This window comes from Dreissena polymorpha, chromosome 11 (assembly GCF_020536995.1).
Source record: "Dreissena polymorpha isolate Duluth1 chromosome 11, UMN_Dpol_1.0, whole genome shotgun sequence".
In the NCBI taxonomy this organism is placed as follows: domain Eukaryota; kingdom Metazoa; phylum Mollusca; class Bivalvia; order Myida; family Dreissenidae; genus Dreissena; species Dreissena polymorpha.
Window position 1 is genome coordinate 59708898 of NC_068365.1, and position 17414 is coordinate 59726311.

The window sequence follows — 17414 nt, forward strand, 5'->3', positions numbered from 1 at the left end:
CTGTCAACCGTGGTTTTGATTTTTAAACTTGCCACATATCACCTTCCGTGTGGTTTGATGGTGTTCATGTAGTTCTTACACAGCTTCGAACCTTAAAAGCGTTACAGATCTTTCGACTAATCCTTTTCAAGTCTGAAAAACAAAAGAAAGTAAACCCATTTTAAAGCATGTGCTCTTATTTATTTCTTTGTCATTCATTAAAAAATGGACCAAATTCAATAATCAGGCAGAAATTCAATCTTATATTTATTTAAAGACAATAAATAAAACAAAGAAATATTATATTTCAACATAACATGTATGCTTTAATAAGAATTAAGTTCAGTTAAACATAAATTGGTTAATCATTACACGATTACTTCAGTATTCAATAATGTAACATTTGGTTAATTTGATATATTTCAGGACGACTAAAGTTTATGTTCTAGATTCTTACAAAACTGTGTTCAGATTAATGCAGAATTCTTGTATACCACACATAGCATTTAAAAAATGTATCCAACACATAGCAGTATAACATTTATATACACACACTCCGAATAAGATGTATTTGCGCAAACATACAATGTAAGTAGCTTCTCTATGAAGAATTACAATGTCCGCCCTATTTTTAAACCCTCGACAATATTATTATCAATGTTTTTGTTTGATTGAACAAAAAATATACCACACATAGCATTTCACATCATGTGTTTTCAAACACGCGGTTGCACTTTTGGAAAAAAATACTTAATTAATTTGCGCAAACTTAACAAAGTTGTGCCTTTTACAATGACCGGGCACTCGTCTTTGTTTTGTTTTTTTAAATGGTTTTGAAATAATGAAGAAATTATCAAAAAGGTTACCTGAAGCGACGTTTTGTTTACATCCGATTGTCCCACACATAGCCGAAAAAGTCACGTGGTTCAGGTACCGTGATATCTATTCTCTTCTATTGCAAAAAATACAAGAATTTAGCTACTTGTTATGCCTCACAAAATGGCATGATTCAAACAAATATTGCTACCTTTGACAATATCTCATAGTGAGGGAGATAGTGCTCTTATTGACATCTGGGCTAACCTTTCTGGTAAAGAACATTCTAAATTAATTATTTGATAATTACTACAAATACTAATAGTGCAATGTTTATAGATACTATAAAATGTGATTGATTCAAGCAATCAAAAGATGTGATCAAATGTGATTAACCATATTTAAAACATAAATTCAAATAAAATATAAATAACTTTGAGGTGGGTGACATGACAGTCGCTACCTTTAGTACAGTGGCTGACTTGACATTCTATACCTTGAGTACGGTGGGTGACGTGATAGTCGCTACCTTGAGTACGGTGGGTGACGTGACAGTCGCTAACTAAAATGACGTTTAAAACAGTAGTTAGGAATATACAAATTAATTTAATCCTAGTATTTTGGTACTTAAAAAATATATACTTACAAGTGTAAAATTATCAAAGTGTTATATCAATGGTATTAAATAATATGTTTTGGTGGGTGACATAATTATCGCTGACCTACCTTGCATTTATTCCTCAATTATGGTAATTTGAAATTACTTTGACTTTAAATGCTCACAAAGGAAAATAAAACAAAAATGCTGCCTGGCCCTTGTGAAATCTAAGTACAGTATGCAACATGGAGAAATCATTGCTGATGCCAGTGAAAATTATAATTGAGAAGGTAGCAGCAGTTGGCTGTTCTAAATTTTTACATTGTAGGTTCTAGTTGATTGTTTAGTGTTTTAAGGAGGAAATGCCAAGGACATACATAATAGATTATTATATAGCTCCTTGGTATATACCAATCTTTGTTTGCTGCACAATTTGTTTATCACGGTTTTTCAATAAATAGGAACACCAGGGGTGTACAATTGATTTTTTTAAAATATTTACGCATGCGTTTTTGATATGTTTATTGAGGAGCCATATCCATCACACACGTACATGCGAAGTTTACATGCATATCTATTATACTTTTTTATATATGATGGTTTGTTTGTGCCCGTGTATATTATTCAACAGAGCCTACTCTAAATGTCTGTTACTTTGTTTTATTGTCAAATATGCAGAATATAAACGACTGTATAATGTACAGAGGATTTTACAATAAAGTACCTCATTCTGAAGATGCCTATCTGTTTGTAGAGACCGTCAGTGAAGTGTTTCTTTTTTATCTCACGAAAATTTCAATGATCAAATGAAGAAAGAAAAATTGTGTTGTCTCATTTTTTTAAATATGTACTGAACACAAGTTTTGTATTTTGTATAAAACGTGTTGTGTTGATTTCGATATAATGTTAATTACAAAATAATCATATTTATGACTGAGGTGAAACCACTAATTACATATGTTTATTCGTTCTGTTTCCTATATAAGTGCACTTCAATAAATTTAAAACGACACTATAGAGTAACGGAAATTTAATAAACATTGAAAAATGTATTGTGTGAAGCAAACATTAAACAATAGCCGATACAGAGCTTTCGCGCTAAAACATGCAGAAATGGATGATAATGGCATTATCTATACAAAATATTTCTTAAGTGTGACATATATTACTTGTGAAAAATAGTGTTAACTGAGCATTTAGACCACACAAAACTGTTCCTTTGCAGATTTACAATATTAACATAATATAATTTAGGCACACACATAAGTGCTAGCATTCTTTATAAACCATTGCAATGAAATAAACACAATGGAAGTATAAATCCCAATCTCCCAACATGCCTGAAACGTTATATATGTTACAGTCACGGATATTTTATCGTCACGGACATTTCTGCGATCGCATATACCAGAAGGGGTAATCACGTGATAGTCAAGATGACGACGTCCATACCGAGACAATTATTTTTCGCCGTTTATACCCTTTATTACCTCTGTTTATTTTTTAAAATGACGCTCACTTTCCAGCCATATCAGTAAAAGGTGATTAGCGTATATTTCGTATTTAAAATTCGCTAAATATCTCGACTTGACTCCCCGCAAATTTTCTTAATGGAGCCCTAATTAGGTCATTCCGCTAAGAAATTTCGCACCGAGTAAAGTCGAAATGTAGAGCGAATATTACTATGAAATAGTAGCCAGTAACTTTCTTCCTAATATGGCTGGAAAATGAGCGGCATAAAAAAATACAAGTAATAAAGGGTATAAAACGACGAAAATACCTGCCTCGGCATGGACGTCGCCATCTTGTTTGTCACGTGATTACCCCCTCTGATATACTATTCAACTTCTTTGACTTTAGCCCATTATTGTGTGGGTATATTCATTATACCAGTAAACCGAAAGTTAATTTATTATAAGCACTATTGCTAAATCTAATACTGTTCATAAAGGTTCTGAATATTCACGCGAGTGTTGTTTTCCAATTGAAACATTCTGTTTGACTTCCCGTAGCAATTGGTGCTGCAATAGTTTACATTTACATATTTACATATTTGTTTTCGAAGAAAATGCATTGTTTAAAACCAACAGTATCACAGAGGTTACTTATATGTGGATGGTATAATGTAATTAATATGAGAAGGCGACAGTAACGGACATTTAAATTAGATGTTTTGTTAAATCACTTTTGCTAACTATTTGATCTGAAATGCCAAACTACGATTAATTTTTATTTTATATGAATGGGTTTATAATGTATAACAAGGATAGCCCGTGTTTTATATCGTCAATGTGTCGTTATTACCTGGCGACAGGCATTGTTCCTATTTATTGAAAAACCGTGTATAGTTTCATGTGTTACGCAATATTCACCTTCGATATATCTTCTCTTCAGGTATACATAATTATCGAAGTATAGGTCACTTTATGGTTTAGATAATTACTTATTAAAATATTAGAGTTATTTAGTTACAAGGACTGTTCTGTTGCTCTTATCCGCAGTTGGTATTCAAACCATATATATTTTACCAGATTTGTGCAAAATAAGGTGATTTTATCTCAACTATACACAGTCGGCAAATTAATTAGCATCATTTTTACAAACAGAAGCTTTTGTGGGCTTTTCAAACATTAACTCATTTGAGCTTTTGAACTGACAATATACTGTTCTAAATCATAACAAAATATAAATTAAATGTAATTCTTTGTAAAATTTTCTTAAGCAAGGTATCATGCTATTATACAACATTGCAGTTTACCTACATATTTTTTAAAAGGTCAGATAGCTTAATTGGAAGAGGAACCCAGGCCAATATCATATGATCAATATCATCAGATGGCTCATGGATGGATTCGGGTTCGAATGCCGATTTACGAAATCGTAATCCTGTCGTAGCGAATTATTTTTTTCCTATCGAAGTTAACACTTATGAATGACAAACACACAATCCGAAATAGATCTACGTTTATGATTCGTTCGATGCTTTAAAATATTAAAAAAACAGGGTTAAAACCACCGCGTCAAAATTGTTGTCCCTAAAATACTGAGAGAAACTAGATCTATCTATCTAGATAGTATGTTTTATCTGAGAAATGACGTCACACTAGATACGTCATACATTGCGTAATCAAGTAAATGAAAATTATAAATACGGAAAGCTGGTTCGGTAATATATTTTAAAGAAGACAAAAAGGATGATATATAATATAACGATAACATTCATGATGCGTCCCAATAAATTTCAAAGGTCAAATATTAGAACATGTTAATCGGCGCGTAGGAATACATACTTACGGTTAGATCACGGTCACGTGATGTACTGCAGGATATCAACTAGTTTATCCGACCCTGCTTTATTTGGTCAATGTTTGCAACAGAGGCAGGAAAAATACATATTCTGGGTTATAAACTAACATTCATAACCAATTGGCACAACTTTGTCCCTTCTATCTTTCGTATAGTAGATATAGGAGTTTCGCTGAACATCTTTGAGCCCGGTACAAATTTTAGGGACCATGTCTACTTGGCTTGTGCTAATATATTTTATTTAGAACTTGCGCTCTGTTGGTTTTTCCGCTTTCTGAGCGCCTGCGGGACGTGTAAAAACATTGTAATGTAGACATTAATATTACCGGGATCTGATTAACGTTCACATTAATTTTCAGACATTAAGTATTTCAAAACACACCTTTAAGTTAGGTCAAAGACAAGGGTTGTACACTATGCAGGGAAGTTGAAGACGGTAGTCAGTTGCTCTGGTGAACTACTTTTTGTCACTTAACAATTTTCAAAAGACGTGTATCTGTTTATACATGTTCCTTATTTTGTTTTGTTTTTGGTAGATTTTTTTTATTATTGCTTGTTGTAAATTTTGAATGTTCAGATGTGTTACCTACTTTTTAACCAAGTTTTGAACTACTATTTTTTATGTAACCACTGTTAATATTTTATGCACTTATATGTATATGTAGTTGTATCGTTTTGGATGTTACAGTTTTGATTTGAATAAAACCCTCAAAACAGACAAAAAAATAAAATAAAACATTTTCAAAAGGATTGGACAGAACTTATTATTTTTCCATGATCCTGTCACTGGTATTTATTATGAAATGGAGTCTTACAATACAAATAATGAGGAGGAAATCACAGACCAACCGACAATAAACAAGAAGGCCAAAATGGACATATGTCGCTCACCTGTTGAACATCGCTCTTTTTGGCATCTATATTCAGATTCGACTTCCATTGTGTCTAGGTCAGCGCAAAAGTGTATGTACTTGTATCAAAATGAGCGATTTTGGCTTATTTTCTTTATTAAGTGTCACCAAGAACAGTCACGTGAAGTTTTAAAGAAAATAAATGGCATAGTGTAAGAAGTCGTTTAAAGGCATTTCTATTTTTAGCTCTGATGGCCATCTTGTTCAGTGGTGCAGAACGATTTTAGCCATTTGTTTAAAGGTCATCCAAGAATCATTCCTGTGCAGTTTGGTCAAGATCCAATAATTGGTTAAGAATGAGATGTCATTAAAGTGAAATATCTTTTTTTAGCTCTTGTTGCTTAATTAAGCATTGGAGCGGAACTGCTATTTTAATGAGAAAAGAGGATCATCAACTGATCATTCCTGTAAAGTTTAATCCAAATCCAGTCATTGGTTTAGGATGGAATGTCGATTAAGTGCTCCTGTGACCTACTAGTATAATGCATGTTAACGGAACTAGTTATGTAACTTGGTAGAGTACCATCCGCGGATCATTCCTGTGAAGTTTGGTCAAGAGCCATGCATTGGTTAAATAGGAGATGTCGATTAAGTGGAAAATCATTTGTTTAGCTTATGTGACCTACTTAATCAGCGGAGCGGAACGATTTATATAACTTTTGTAGATGATTATCCACTGATCATTCCTGAAAATTTAATCAAAATCCAGTCAGCAGCTTCAGAGGACATGCTGTTTAAAGCAAATGTTGACGACGGACGGACGACGGACATCAGACCATCCTAAAAGCTCACCTTGAGCACTTCGTGCTCAGGAGAATAAAAAGCATGATTATTCTCTTAACAAAGCGCTGACCGCAGTTTTACTCCAATTTTTTGCATTGCAGCTTTCTGTTTTCATGTAATTTGTCGCTTCTCTCACAAAGACTAGCTAAAATGTAGTACGCATTGCTTGTCTGAAAACATTTCCAGGGAGGCATAATATTTGTTTACACGTGTGAATCCTCTGGTCTGGTCCAAGTTTAAGGTACAGCATGCCAACGGATTTAACCGATTTAAACCACCAATGCTTTCTGTAATATTAATTATGTTATTTTTAACATTAAATTTTTTATTAAGCGTTTAGGATAGACATGTAATGTTTTAGACTTATTTCTGAACATGTATGTTAACAATATTAAAAATATTGCGATATCTTACGTTTTTTGTTACCGTTTTCGTAAATGTATAACTATGAATGATGATGGATTTTTTCATAGAATAAAATTATTTGTCCAACGAAAAGAAGCCTTTAATATAGATGTGCGCTTCAAACAGCATTAAGTGAAGTATCTGAAAGCGTTCATTATTGTCGTCGGCATAATCTAAGTTAAATTCATATAAAGAAATAAATCTATAACGAAAACATTTTGGCAACATAATGTTCAGACCTGAAATAGCACATCACTATTTAAATAGTTGTACAATTAAAATCCAATATGCTTAGTTGAAATAGTTCATTGATTTTTATATTGCGTCATATTAATACTGAACTAGCTTTGCATAAACATATATCCTTTTTCTTTGACATATGTTTTCTCTTAAAACACATGTGTAAACACAGATGATGGCATTGTCAACAATCTATTTCATGATTATTCATACTTAGTCTGATAGCTTTATTATTATTTATTTTATATAAATTTCCAAAATTAGGTTGCATTTTCCCACGTGTGAAATTTTTGTTTAGTGTGATTCATTCGGATTTAATGCAGGAAAAAGGATCATAATTTGTGTTTTCATTTTATTATATTAAGGGCTTGTATGTGTGTTTTCAGCATTACGGGAAATTTTAAACAAAGCGCTTAAAAAACATATTCCTGGGATTGCATAACTTTTGTTTACATGTGTATACCCTGTTATCCATTCAGGACCATGTTTTATATTCAGCACGACTATAACGTTTTCTCAATATGTGTTCGTTACATAAGAGTAAAGCTCTATTTGCTTCAGCGTTTATTTATGATATAAATAAAATGTTTTAAAGTACCCATATTTACTGACCATGTACGTTAGCACAATTCCGAAAATTGTGAATTATTTTATATATTTTATTACCGTTTCGTGAATGTATAATTATGTACCATGATGGGTTGAAATATTTTATTTATTTTTATGTTTCGTTATATTAATACTGATATAACTTTGCATAAAAATAAGTCCTTTTCTTAAAAAATTGCTTTCTCTTATAATCACATGTGTAAACACAGATGTTGGGAAAATAGCATTGGCAGCAATCTAGTTGATAAAACATTGTATAATTATATCTGATTACCCATTCTTAGACGGATAGCTTTATTATCATGTATTTTTATATACATTTTCAGAATTAGGTTACATTTGCTACAGTCTGAAACGTATGGTTGGTTTAATTCACTCAGACTTGCTGGAAGAAAAAAGTACCAATAAGAAAGTTTTGAGTTGTCATGTTATTATATTAAGGGTTTGTTGCAGCAATGTGATCAAAATTTTAGATCGTGATAATTTCTTACATGCATTTATATTGTTTTCTACTAAAACAGTATTATGTCGAAGTATATGAACGCATTCTGTTGATGGGGTCAACTTAAATATCTTCATATACAATTAACAATACATAGTTAATGTAGATTTTATGTTGTACTTTTTATATAGAAAAAACGTCAACGCTTATTTTAAATTGACCTGATTCATCACCTATATTTTCTGGATAAATGTTAACTTTATAACATTGACACTCTCATTTGTACGAAAAACTGATTTTAATATCGCCATATAATTATGTAATATGCATACAGTGTACGCCTGAATACGCATCTATGGTAGTCAAATAAAACGCATGTAGAAAAATATACATTAAACCATAATAGTTTAATTATTTCGCTTGCATGGACAAACTTATTCTTTCTGTATGTGTATGTCTAGAATTAGGTGGAATTTTGATCAAAGCGCTTTTTAAAACATATTCCTGGGGTTGCATAATTTGTTTTTGCTCGCGTATACCCTGTAATCCTTTCAGGACCATGTTTAATGTTCATGCCTTTAACGTGTTTTAAATATGCGATCATTATATAAGAGTAAAACTCTATATGCTCCAGCCTTTATTTAGGATAGAAATATTATGTTTTAAAGTACATGTAGTTTCTGATCATGGGCGTTAACACAATTCAACTGTTGTGATATCTTTTACCGGTATATATTTTATAAGCGTTTTTGTAAATGTATATTTACGTACCATACTGGGTTTCAGCATAGCATACAAGTTACTTGTCCAACGAAAAGGAGCCTGTACTATGGATTTGCCCTTAAATCAGCATTTAGTCGAAGTACCTGAACGCTTTCATTTTTGTCGTCGGATAATTTAAGTTCAATTTATATAAAGAAGTAGTCTAAAACAATGATTTTGGCAACAAAATCGTTCACGCCGAGGGGCTATGTCACTTTTGAAGGGCCCAAATGGGCAAAGTCTTCAAAAAAACATGAAATTAAGAATATAATTTGAACATATAATACTGGTATAAACTGGAAATATCTCACGGGAAATGTATTTATGTATTTTGAAATAAAAATCATTTTAGAAATTTGTGTACATATTGATGTCATAACTTTGAGGTTCAATGCCACTGTAATGAAGGTAAACAAGGTGAAACTTCAGCTGCCATAGCGGCACAGCATTCCCATCATCAACCGCGCCTGGTGCTTTATTTACGGCCTATGACCAATTGCCGATCAGCACAGCATAGAACATAACAAAACAACACACATAACAAAGGCCGTTGAATAAAGCTGGTGTCACCGCATTGGAACGGTCAATGCTAAGCATTTGGGGGTTTGAACCGGTTTTAGAGCGCTCAACCTCACATTTGGCCCAGCGATATTCAAAACACACATACGTGTAAATAAACATTTACCTGATAGGATTGTAACACAAATTAAAAGGCAATAAAAGAGAACTACAAATGTTCAATTTAATTACAAATTAATTACTCTATGGTAAGAAGAAACCAGAACAACAGCGCTACAATTTTCTGAGGCACGATGCAATGAACGAACAAGTATCAATTACATCCCATCTTTTGAAAAAAAAAAGCTTTCAAGAAATAACCTCATATAGTTAATTATTCAGAGCATCGTCGCACATGGTCAGGAAGAAGATGCAATTATGGGTGTAAAGAGCCAAATTGTACACCTTGGTTGTGTATATTAATAGAACCGAAATATAAAGTAAGGAAAATAAGTATAACTTATATGATATTTACCACCTAAAAAAAATTCCTTTACAAGCAGTAAAATATGTACTGAAAAGAGAGGGGATTGTTGATAATCATATAAAACTTAAAGGCATTTAGAAAGTAAACAATGTATAATTATACAAATAAAAAATCATAAAAACAAAAACATCCAGACTGAGAAGTATATAAATGAATGCTAGCTAGTCGAAGTCAGCAACTCATTGTACATGGAAAGTTCTTTAAGTGTTTAAGTGTCCGAGTGTCGTATTTTAACACTTTTATCCGCAACAGGCCAAAGGCGCTGTCTCATATTGTTCGCTCGTATGACCCGTCATTCATTAGTTCGATTTGTACTTCGTGTTTTATTTCTTTTTAAACATTCTTATGATTTGTTTCGACCAAATTTCTCTTTTGTCGTTTTTAATATTTGGTTTATTGTACAAATATGTATCAGCATGAGGTATATGTAAAATACAAACAATTTTTATTTAAAATGGGAATCAATTGTCTTGTTGACATCAACAAGCTTTATAATAATGTATTTTTGCATACATTTTAAGAATTCGGTTGCATTTTCCACAGTCTGAACTGTTATGTTTGGTTTCATTCTTTGGGACTTGCTGGAAGAAAAAATATCAATAAAAAAGTTTTGTGTTGTCATGTTATTATATTAAGGGCTTGTTGCAGAAATGTGATCACAGTATTAGAATCTGATAATTTTATTTAGGAATTTATATTGTTTTCTACTAAAAGTATGTTATTTAGGATAGAAATGTTATGTATTAAAGAACATGTAATTTCTGATAGTGGACGTTAACAAATTCAAAAGTTGTGATATCTTTTATATATTTTATTACCGTTTTTGTGAATGTATATTTACGTACCCTGCTGGGTTTCAGCATAGCATACAAGTACTTGTCCAACGAAAAGAAGGCTGCGCTATGGGTTTGCCATTAAATCAGCATTAAGTCGAAGTACCTTAAAGCTTTAATGTTTGTCGTCGGATAATTTAAGTTCAATTTATATAAAGAAATAAGTCTATAACAATGATTTTGGCAACAAAAACGTTGACGACTTTAATAGTATATCACCATTTAAACAGATGCAAAATTTAAATCCAACTGCTAAGATGAACTAGTTTTTTTGTTTCGTCATATTAATACTGAATGAACTTTGCATAAAAACCATTTTCTTTAACAAATGCTTTCTCTAATAATCACATGTGTAAACACAGATGTTGGGAAAGTAGCATTGCCAACAATCTAGTTCATAATATTATCTGATTATTCATACTTACACGGATAGCTTTATTTTTATTTATTTTATATACATTTTCAGAATAAGGTTGCATTTTCAACATTGTGAAATGTTATGGTTGGTGTTTAGTTGTGAGCTTTAGCTCACAACTAATGTAGAGAGGCAGTTTTGCAATTCAGTCTGCTTTAGCTAGGCTATGAACGATAACTGCAAGTAAGTCTGCTGTAAGCTATGCTATGAACGATAACCACTTCCTGCCTGCACTACCTGCATTGACATTATGCAGAAGACGAATGTTAGGAGCGTCTGCGCTACTACTGCAGTGTGTGTATTTAATCAATAGTGTTTAACAGCTTGTAAGACGACATTGGCAAGTCTAGTGTTTATCATTGAAATCTGTATATATTGGCTGCTTTCAGAGAAAACGGGCCTTAATGCATGTCAAATATGATTAGCCTGTACACATTGAGCCTGTGTAATTCGCACAAGCTAATCAAGGACGACACTTTCTGATTGTATGGTGTTTTTCGTTTAAAGACAGTATCTGGTACTGGGATGACAATTAATGCATATGCAAAAAGCCCTGTTTTCCCAAAATGAAGCTTAAATCATCTTTTTTATTTATGTTATAAAAAACCCATCTCAACCTGTGCTTTAAGACACACTCTTTATAAATTGAATGGGGTGTATTCATTTCAAACTTGCGATATAAAATGCTATAACATAATTTTGAAAACTGAGTTGCGTCTAAGATTATACAACAGCGAACAACTTCAGTGCCCCTAGCGCTTTGATATTCACACGGACTTGCTGGAAGAAAAGAACGTATCAATAAAAAGTTTTGTGTTGCCATGTTATTATATTAAGGGCGTGTTGCAGCCATGTGATAAAAGTTTTAGCTTCTGTTATTTTCTTTCATACATTTAGTTTGTTTTCTACCAAAACAGTATTATGTCGAAGTATATAAACGCATTCTCTTGATGGTGTCAAATTAAATATCTATATCTATATAAAATTTAATGATATACAAAATGAAGATGTTATGATGTATTTTAATACCAAAAAAAACGTTAACATATTAACGTATATTGTAAATTGACTTGACTCACTACTTATTTGTTCTGGTTAATATTAAACTTATATCATTGAAACTCTCATTTGTACGAAATAATATGATATCGCCTTATTGTTATGTAAGAATTATATGCAAACAGTGTACGCCTGAATAAACATATATGGTAGACAAATAAAAACGCATAAAGGAATATATACATTTTACCATAATAGTTGAATTATTTTGCATGCATGGACAAGCTGATAATTTCTATGCGTGTGTATTTCCATCATTACGGGGAATTTTTAAACAAAGCGTTTAAAACATATTCATGGGGTTGCATAACGTTTGTTTACACGTGTTACCACTGGAATCCATTCAGGACCATGTTTATGTTCAGCATGTCTATAACGTTTTCTAAATATATATTCGATATATAAGAGTATAACTCTAGTTGCCCGAGCGTTTATTTAGGATATAAATGTTATGTTTAAAGCACCTGTAATTACTGATCATGTGCCTTAACACAATGACGAAAATTGTAATATCTTTTATATATTTTATTACCGTTGATAATTATATACCATGATATATTTCAGCATAGCATACAGGTATTTGTCCAACGAAAAGAAGACTACAATGGGTTTGCCCTTAAATGATCATTAAGTCGAAGTACCTGAACGCTTTCATTTTTGTCGTCGGATAATTTAAGTTCATGGACAAACTGATACTTTCTATGTGTGTGAATTTTCAGCATAATGGGGAATTCCAAACTAAGCGCTTTTCTAAACATATTTCGAGAATTATATGATTGTTGTTTACACGCATATAAACTGTAATTCATTCGGGACCATGTTTTGTGTACAGCATGCCTACATAACTTTTACTACCTATGTGTTCATTGTTACGGTTAAATCTGAAGTTGCTCCTGCGTTTTATAGGATAGAAATGTTGATCTTACGTTTAAAATTGTTAAATTGTTAATACTAAATTTACGTTTTAAATTCTGAGCATGTATGTCAACAAAATTTCAGAAGTTGTGATATTTTTATACATATTTTAACCGTTTTCTTAAATGTTTAATTATGTGCCGTGTTGGATTTTAGCATAGTATACGAGTATTTGTCCAATGAAAAGGAGCCTGACTGTACTATAGGTATGCCCATATGTAAGTTTTTAGTCAAAGACCCTAAAAGCTTCCATTTATTTGACGTCTCGATAATGCAGGGTTCATTTAAATATAGAAATAAATATATAACAGCCATTTTGGCAATACAACTGAACACATATTACACGTATACACACATATGTTGCGAGAATAGCATTGTCAAAATCAAAATAAGATCTGAATTAGCCAAAAGGAGGTTCTCATAACGAAGATTAAAATATTTATAAACTTCGCTCATTCAGACATTTTTGTTCTTAATTTTCAAACGGGTTATTGACGAGAAGCATTTTTGAAGAACAGATAAAGACATGTTTTAAATTTCGCTGAAAAAATGGTAATACAAAAAAAACGAGTATGCTCTAACTTTTGTATATTTTTAAACAACTATTGACAATTATAAGACCAATTTTCGTTTTAAATGGTAAAAATAAACTTTTTAGCACAATCAATCTGTAATATGACCAACAACACAACTAAAACGACCCAAGAATTAGTTTGACTCATACTATAATTGTTGTTATATAATGTTGACGCTGTAATACAATTTTAATATTCGAATTTGAATTCAATGACTATATACCGTTAAAATTGGTAAGCACAGCAAGATCAAAATCAGCGTTAAGGTGCTGAGCTTCTTAAGTCTGTAATTGCTACCATTAACTGCGTAGCAGTTTCCGGTTTAGAAAAGAAAACTAAGTGTTTTTGGACAAGTCGAAATTTTGAAATGTATTTCTTATATATTAAACAACAAAACAACGAAATGTAAAATGTACAGACATCTGCAGCGTTCGAAACTTGTTCTTTACAGGGTCCAACCGAAAACATATATTATTGGTTTAGAAGAATAAAATCCACATATTTTAAAATGCGCCCTAAGGCTGGATTTCATAACCACATACATACTTTTTTTAAAGAAAAATCATGAAAAATGCATGTTCTATTGTAAAACGTCTTCAAATGTATCAATATACTTGCTATATCATGCTCTACAAGCATACTAATTTTTAAAGCGGAATAGTTAACAGGTAATTAATAATTAATTAAGAGAATTAAGTCACCTTCGCCATAATGGTCGAGGTCGACTTAACTCTGCAAAATTGAATTTCGGCTTCGCCCAACGGTCGCGATAGTATTTATATATATATATATATATATATATATATATATATATATATATATATATATATATATATATATATATATATATATATAAAACAAGGTATTCAACTCAAAATGACCAGAAAACAGAGTGCATCGGTTTGAATAGCCATTATTCATCAATTGTGCAGCGATTTCCACGAACTCAGTCTTATTAAACGCAAAAATGAATTTCCTTTCTGGAAATGTATATTTCTTGCATCCATGCCATTTCATTTCAACGTCGTATGTATAATGTTACGGCAAACATCCGCTGTGTTATTAGATACACATTATAAGTTTTAAGTGTTGTTGGTGGCCAAGCATGAATAGTTTGCGTAACTTGCTTTAAATAAGCTCCCAATACAATTGCCACAGATGCGAAGATGCGACACAGTTTGCATTCACTTTTTTGCTCCTTAAGTTCATGCAAAACACATTTAACTGAAACGATATGTTAAAATAAAACAGTTGATATTACAAGTTAATATAATACATCATGAACATTTCAATTATGTTATCAGTTAACAAGTAAAATATCAAAAAAATGTTCAGATACTATATGATGTTTAAAATTCAATTAATGTAATGTAAGTTTATTGTTAAGTAACTTTATGAAGCACTGCATATTCATATAATTAAGCGCAACATATTTTGCCTACTGTGTACTTGGCAAAGTAAGTAATTAAAGTATGATTGTTATCGGTTCTTTTTTACCATTCCTTCCATACACGAAGGGAGCATTGCATCCATGGCATTTTCTAGGGCTTTGTCAAAATAGCATTTATTCTGAAGAAAATTCTTAGCTTATCTGTATAGATACCAAATCCAAATAAAAGATTGTCAATACAAAATGGTTATTGAATTATTTTTAAACTGTTTCAATTTGATAATAATGGGCATGTTCACATATTAGTATGGTGCAAAGGTGACATTTCCAGAAGTGGTTGGACTTGGTCTTTCATTATCACTGGACACAACTGTTATTTCTTGCCTGTGGTACACAGTATCATAATCATTCACCAACATTGTTTTTGTACTGTAATGCTGTCATTACTTGGAACTGAAACAAATATCTAAGCCAATAAAAGTTTTGAAGACCGGCCTAAAATATGTTCCCTATACCTTTTTGCCAGATTTTTTTATAAGAACTGAAGTTGGCAGTACAAAAGGCAAGAGTTCATAGATCAGAGGTACGCAAAATCCTGTATTTATGAAAATTTCCAGGGTTGTTAATCTTTAATCCCTGTTGATGTTTGTGCCTATTGTAACGTGTCTTCGACCAAGCGTCGGTCTTTATAGTATGGTTCAGGCAATAATACAAAGCGCAATACAATAGTATATAATTTTCCTTAAGCTATCTTGCTTTATGATTGGCTATTAATACAATAATTGGCTTGAAACAGTGAATCAAGTATAACCAAATGCTCTAATCATATGAACACTCACTATGTATGCCTATGGCCTCGGGTCTATGTATGGAGACCTATGTCTCGGGACTATGTTTGGAGACCTACGTCCTTGAAACTATGTATGGAGACCTATGTTTCGGGACTTTGTATGGAGACTTATGTCCTTGAAACTTAGTATGGAGACCTATGTCTTGGGACTATGTATGGAGACCTATGTCTCGGAACTATGTATGGAGACCTATGCCTCGAGACTATGTATGGAGACCTATGTCTCGGAACTATGTATGGAGACCTATGCCTCGAGACTATATATGGAGACCTATGCCCTTGAAACCTATGTCTTGGAACACGTCGAAATGACTCCGTGCCTGTGTGACTCGATACCCTAGATATGGAGCCTTGTAGTGTTTGTATGAAAGTATGTGATATATATCAACTATCAGCGACCCGGGATGCTGAGGGATAGGAATCCAACTTCAAGTCTCTCAGAACGTTTGAAGAAGATAGCCAGTCTCTATGTGCCAAAAGTCCCTTATGTATGTTAATGATATAATTTAATTACCTATTTTCGCGATGTTTACTCGACGAAGTCGGGAGTAGAACTGACTGTTTAGAGAGAAAACGCGCGCTTTTATACTGTCTTCTCATGCGGCGTTACTCAGACATTTCCTTAGTGATACTGTTGAAATCTACGTAATAGTGGTTTGGCTTAATTATATAGCATAATAATGAAGTTCTGGTCTTTATAACCGCAATAAACTTTTATTAAACAAATGGATATAAAAAACAACACACAACGATACATTTCTAGGCATATTTTCAACAATGAATAAAACCTCGGCAATGCTTACCTGAAATCAATGGACGCTTTTAATATATTAGCTAAAAGGAACAATATACCCAAAGAAAAATGAACGTAAGTAAAATCGTAGGTTAAAAATCACCACACTATTGCCGTTTTATACTGCGTAAGTGCAGTGTTGTTCTTGTAAAATCTGAAAGAATAACAAAAATATATTTTTAGATACATAGTGTGATTATCTGTCAGTGAAATATATTCTCTATTGACCTTATTCCGGTGACATAAGAAAAAACAACAACAGAATCTCTGAACCAATGCTAACAATGCAACAACAAACGATGTAACTTCAAAATAAAGAAGTGAAACTCTAGCTGCTCCAGCAGTATTGCATTGTTATTATACACAAGTTCGTGGTCCTTTATTGCAAGTGACCAATATCCAAAACAGTTCATCACAATATACACATACACACATAGAATAATAATTATTATTATTCAATTCCAATAAAGACTATGTCAAAGATGGTAGTGTACACTGTAATGTCGTGAACTATTGGCATGGGAGACCTAATTCCGGTCACGGCACACTGAAGAGAGAGAGAGAGAATACTCGATTGCAATTGGCAATAACAGTGTTTTGTTCACACTAGTGCGGCCGTCTTATTCACTTTGCAATTTATGTTGAAATTTCTGGAAGAGGACCAATAGAATGTTACATTGTATGGAAT

At 32.3% G+C, this 17414-nt stretch overlaps 2 protein-coding genes and 1 long non-coding RNA gene across 6 annotated transcripts in view; 2 read left to right on the plus strand and 1 right to left on the minus strand.

Moving 5' to 3' along the window:
• LOC127849562 (baculoviral IAP repeat-containing protein 7-B-like) overlaps window positions 1-17414 on the plus strand; it is a 94501-nt gene that overhangs the window by 60262 nt on the left and 16825 nt on the right. The gene's annotated exons all lie outside the window — the stretch shown is intronic.
• Window positions 1-17414, plus strand: part of LOC127849572 (uncharacterized) — a 247385-nt gene that overhangs the window by 18523 nt on the left and 211448 nt on the right. The window lies entirely within an intron of this gene.
• LOC127849584 (uncharacterized) lies at window positions 31-1359 on the minus strand. The gene is made up of 3 exons (XR_008034933.1): window positions 1292-1359; window positions 846-931; window positions 31-132 (listed from the first exon to the last, which is right to left on the minus strand). It is a non-coding gene; the product is annotated as an uncharacterized LOC127849584 (long non-coding RNA).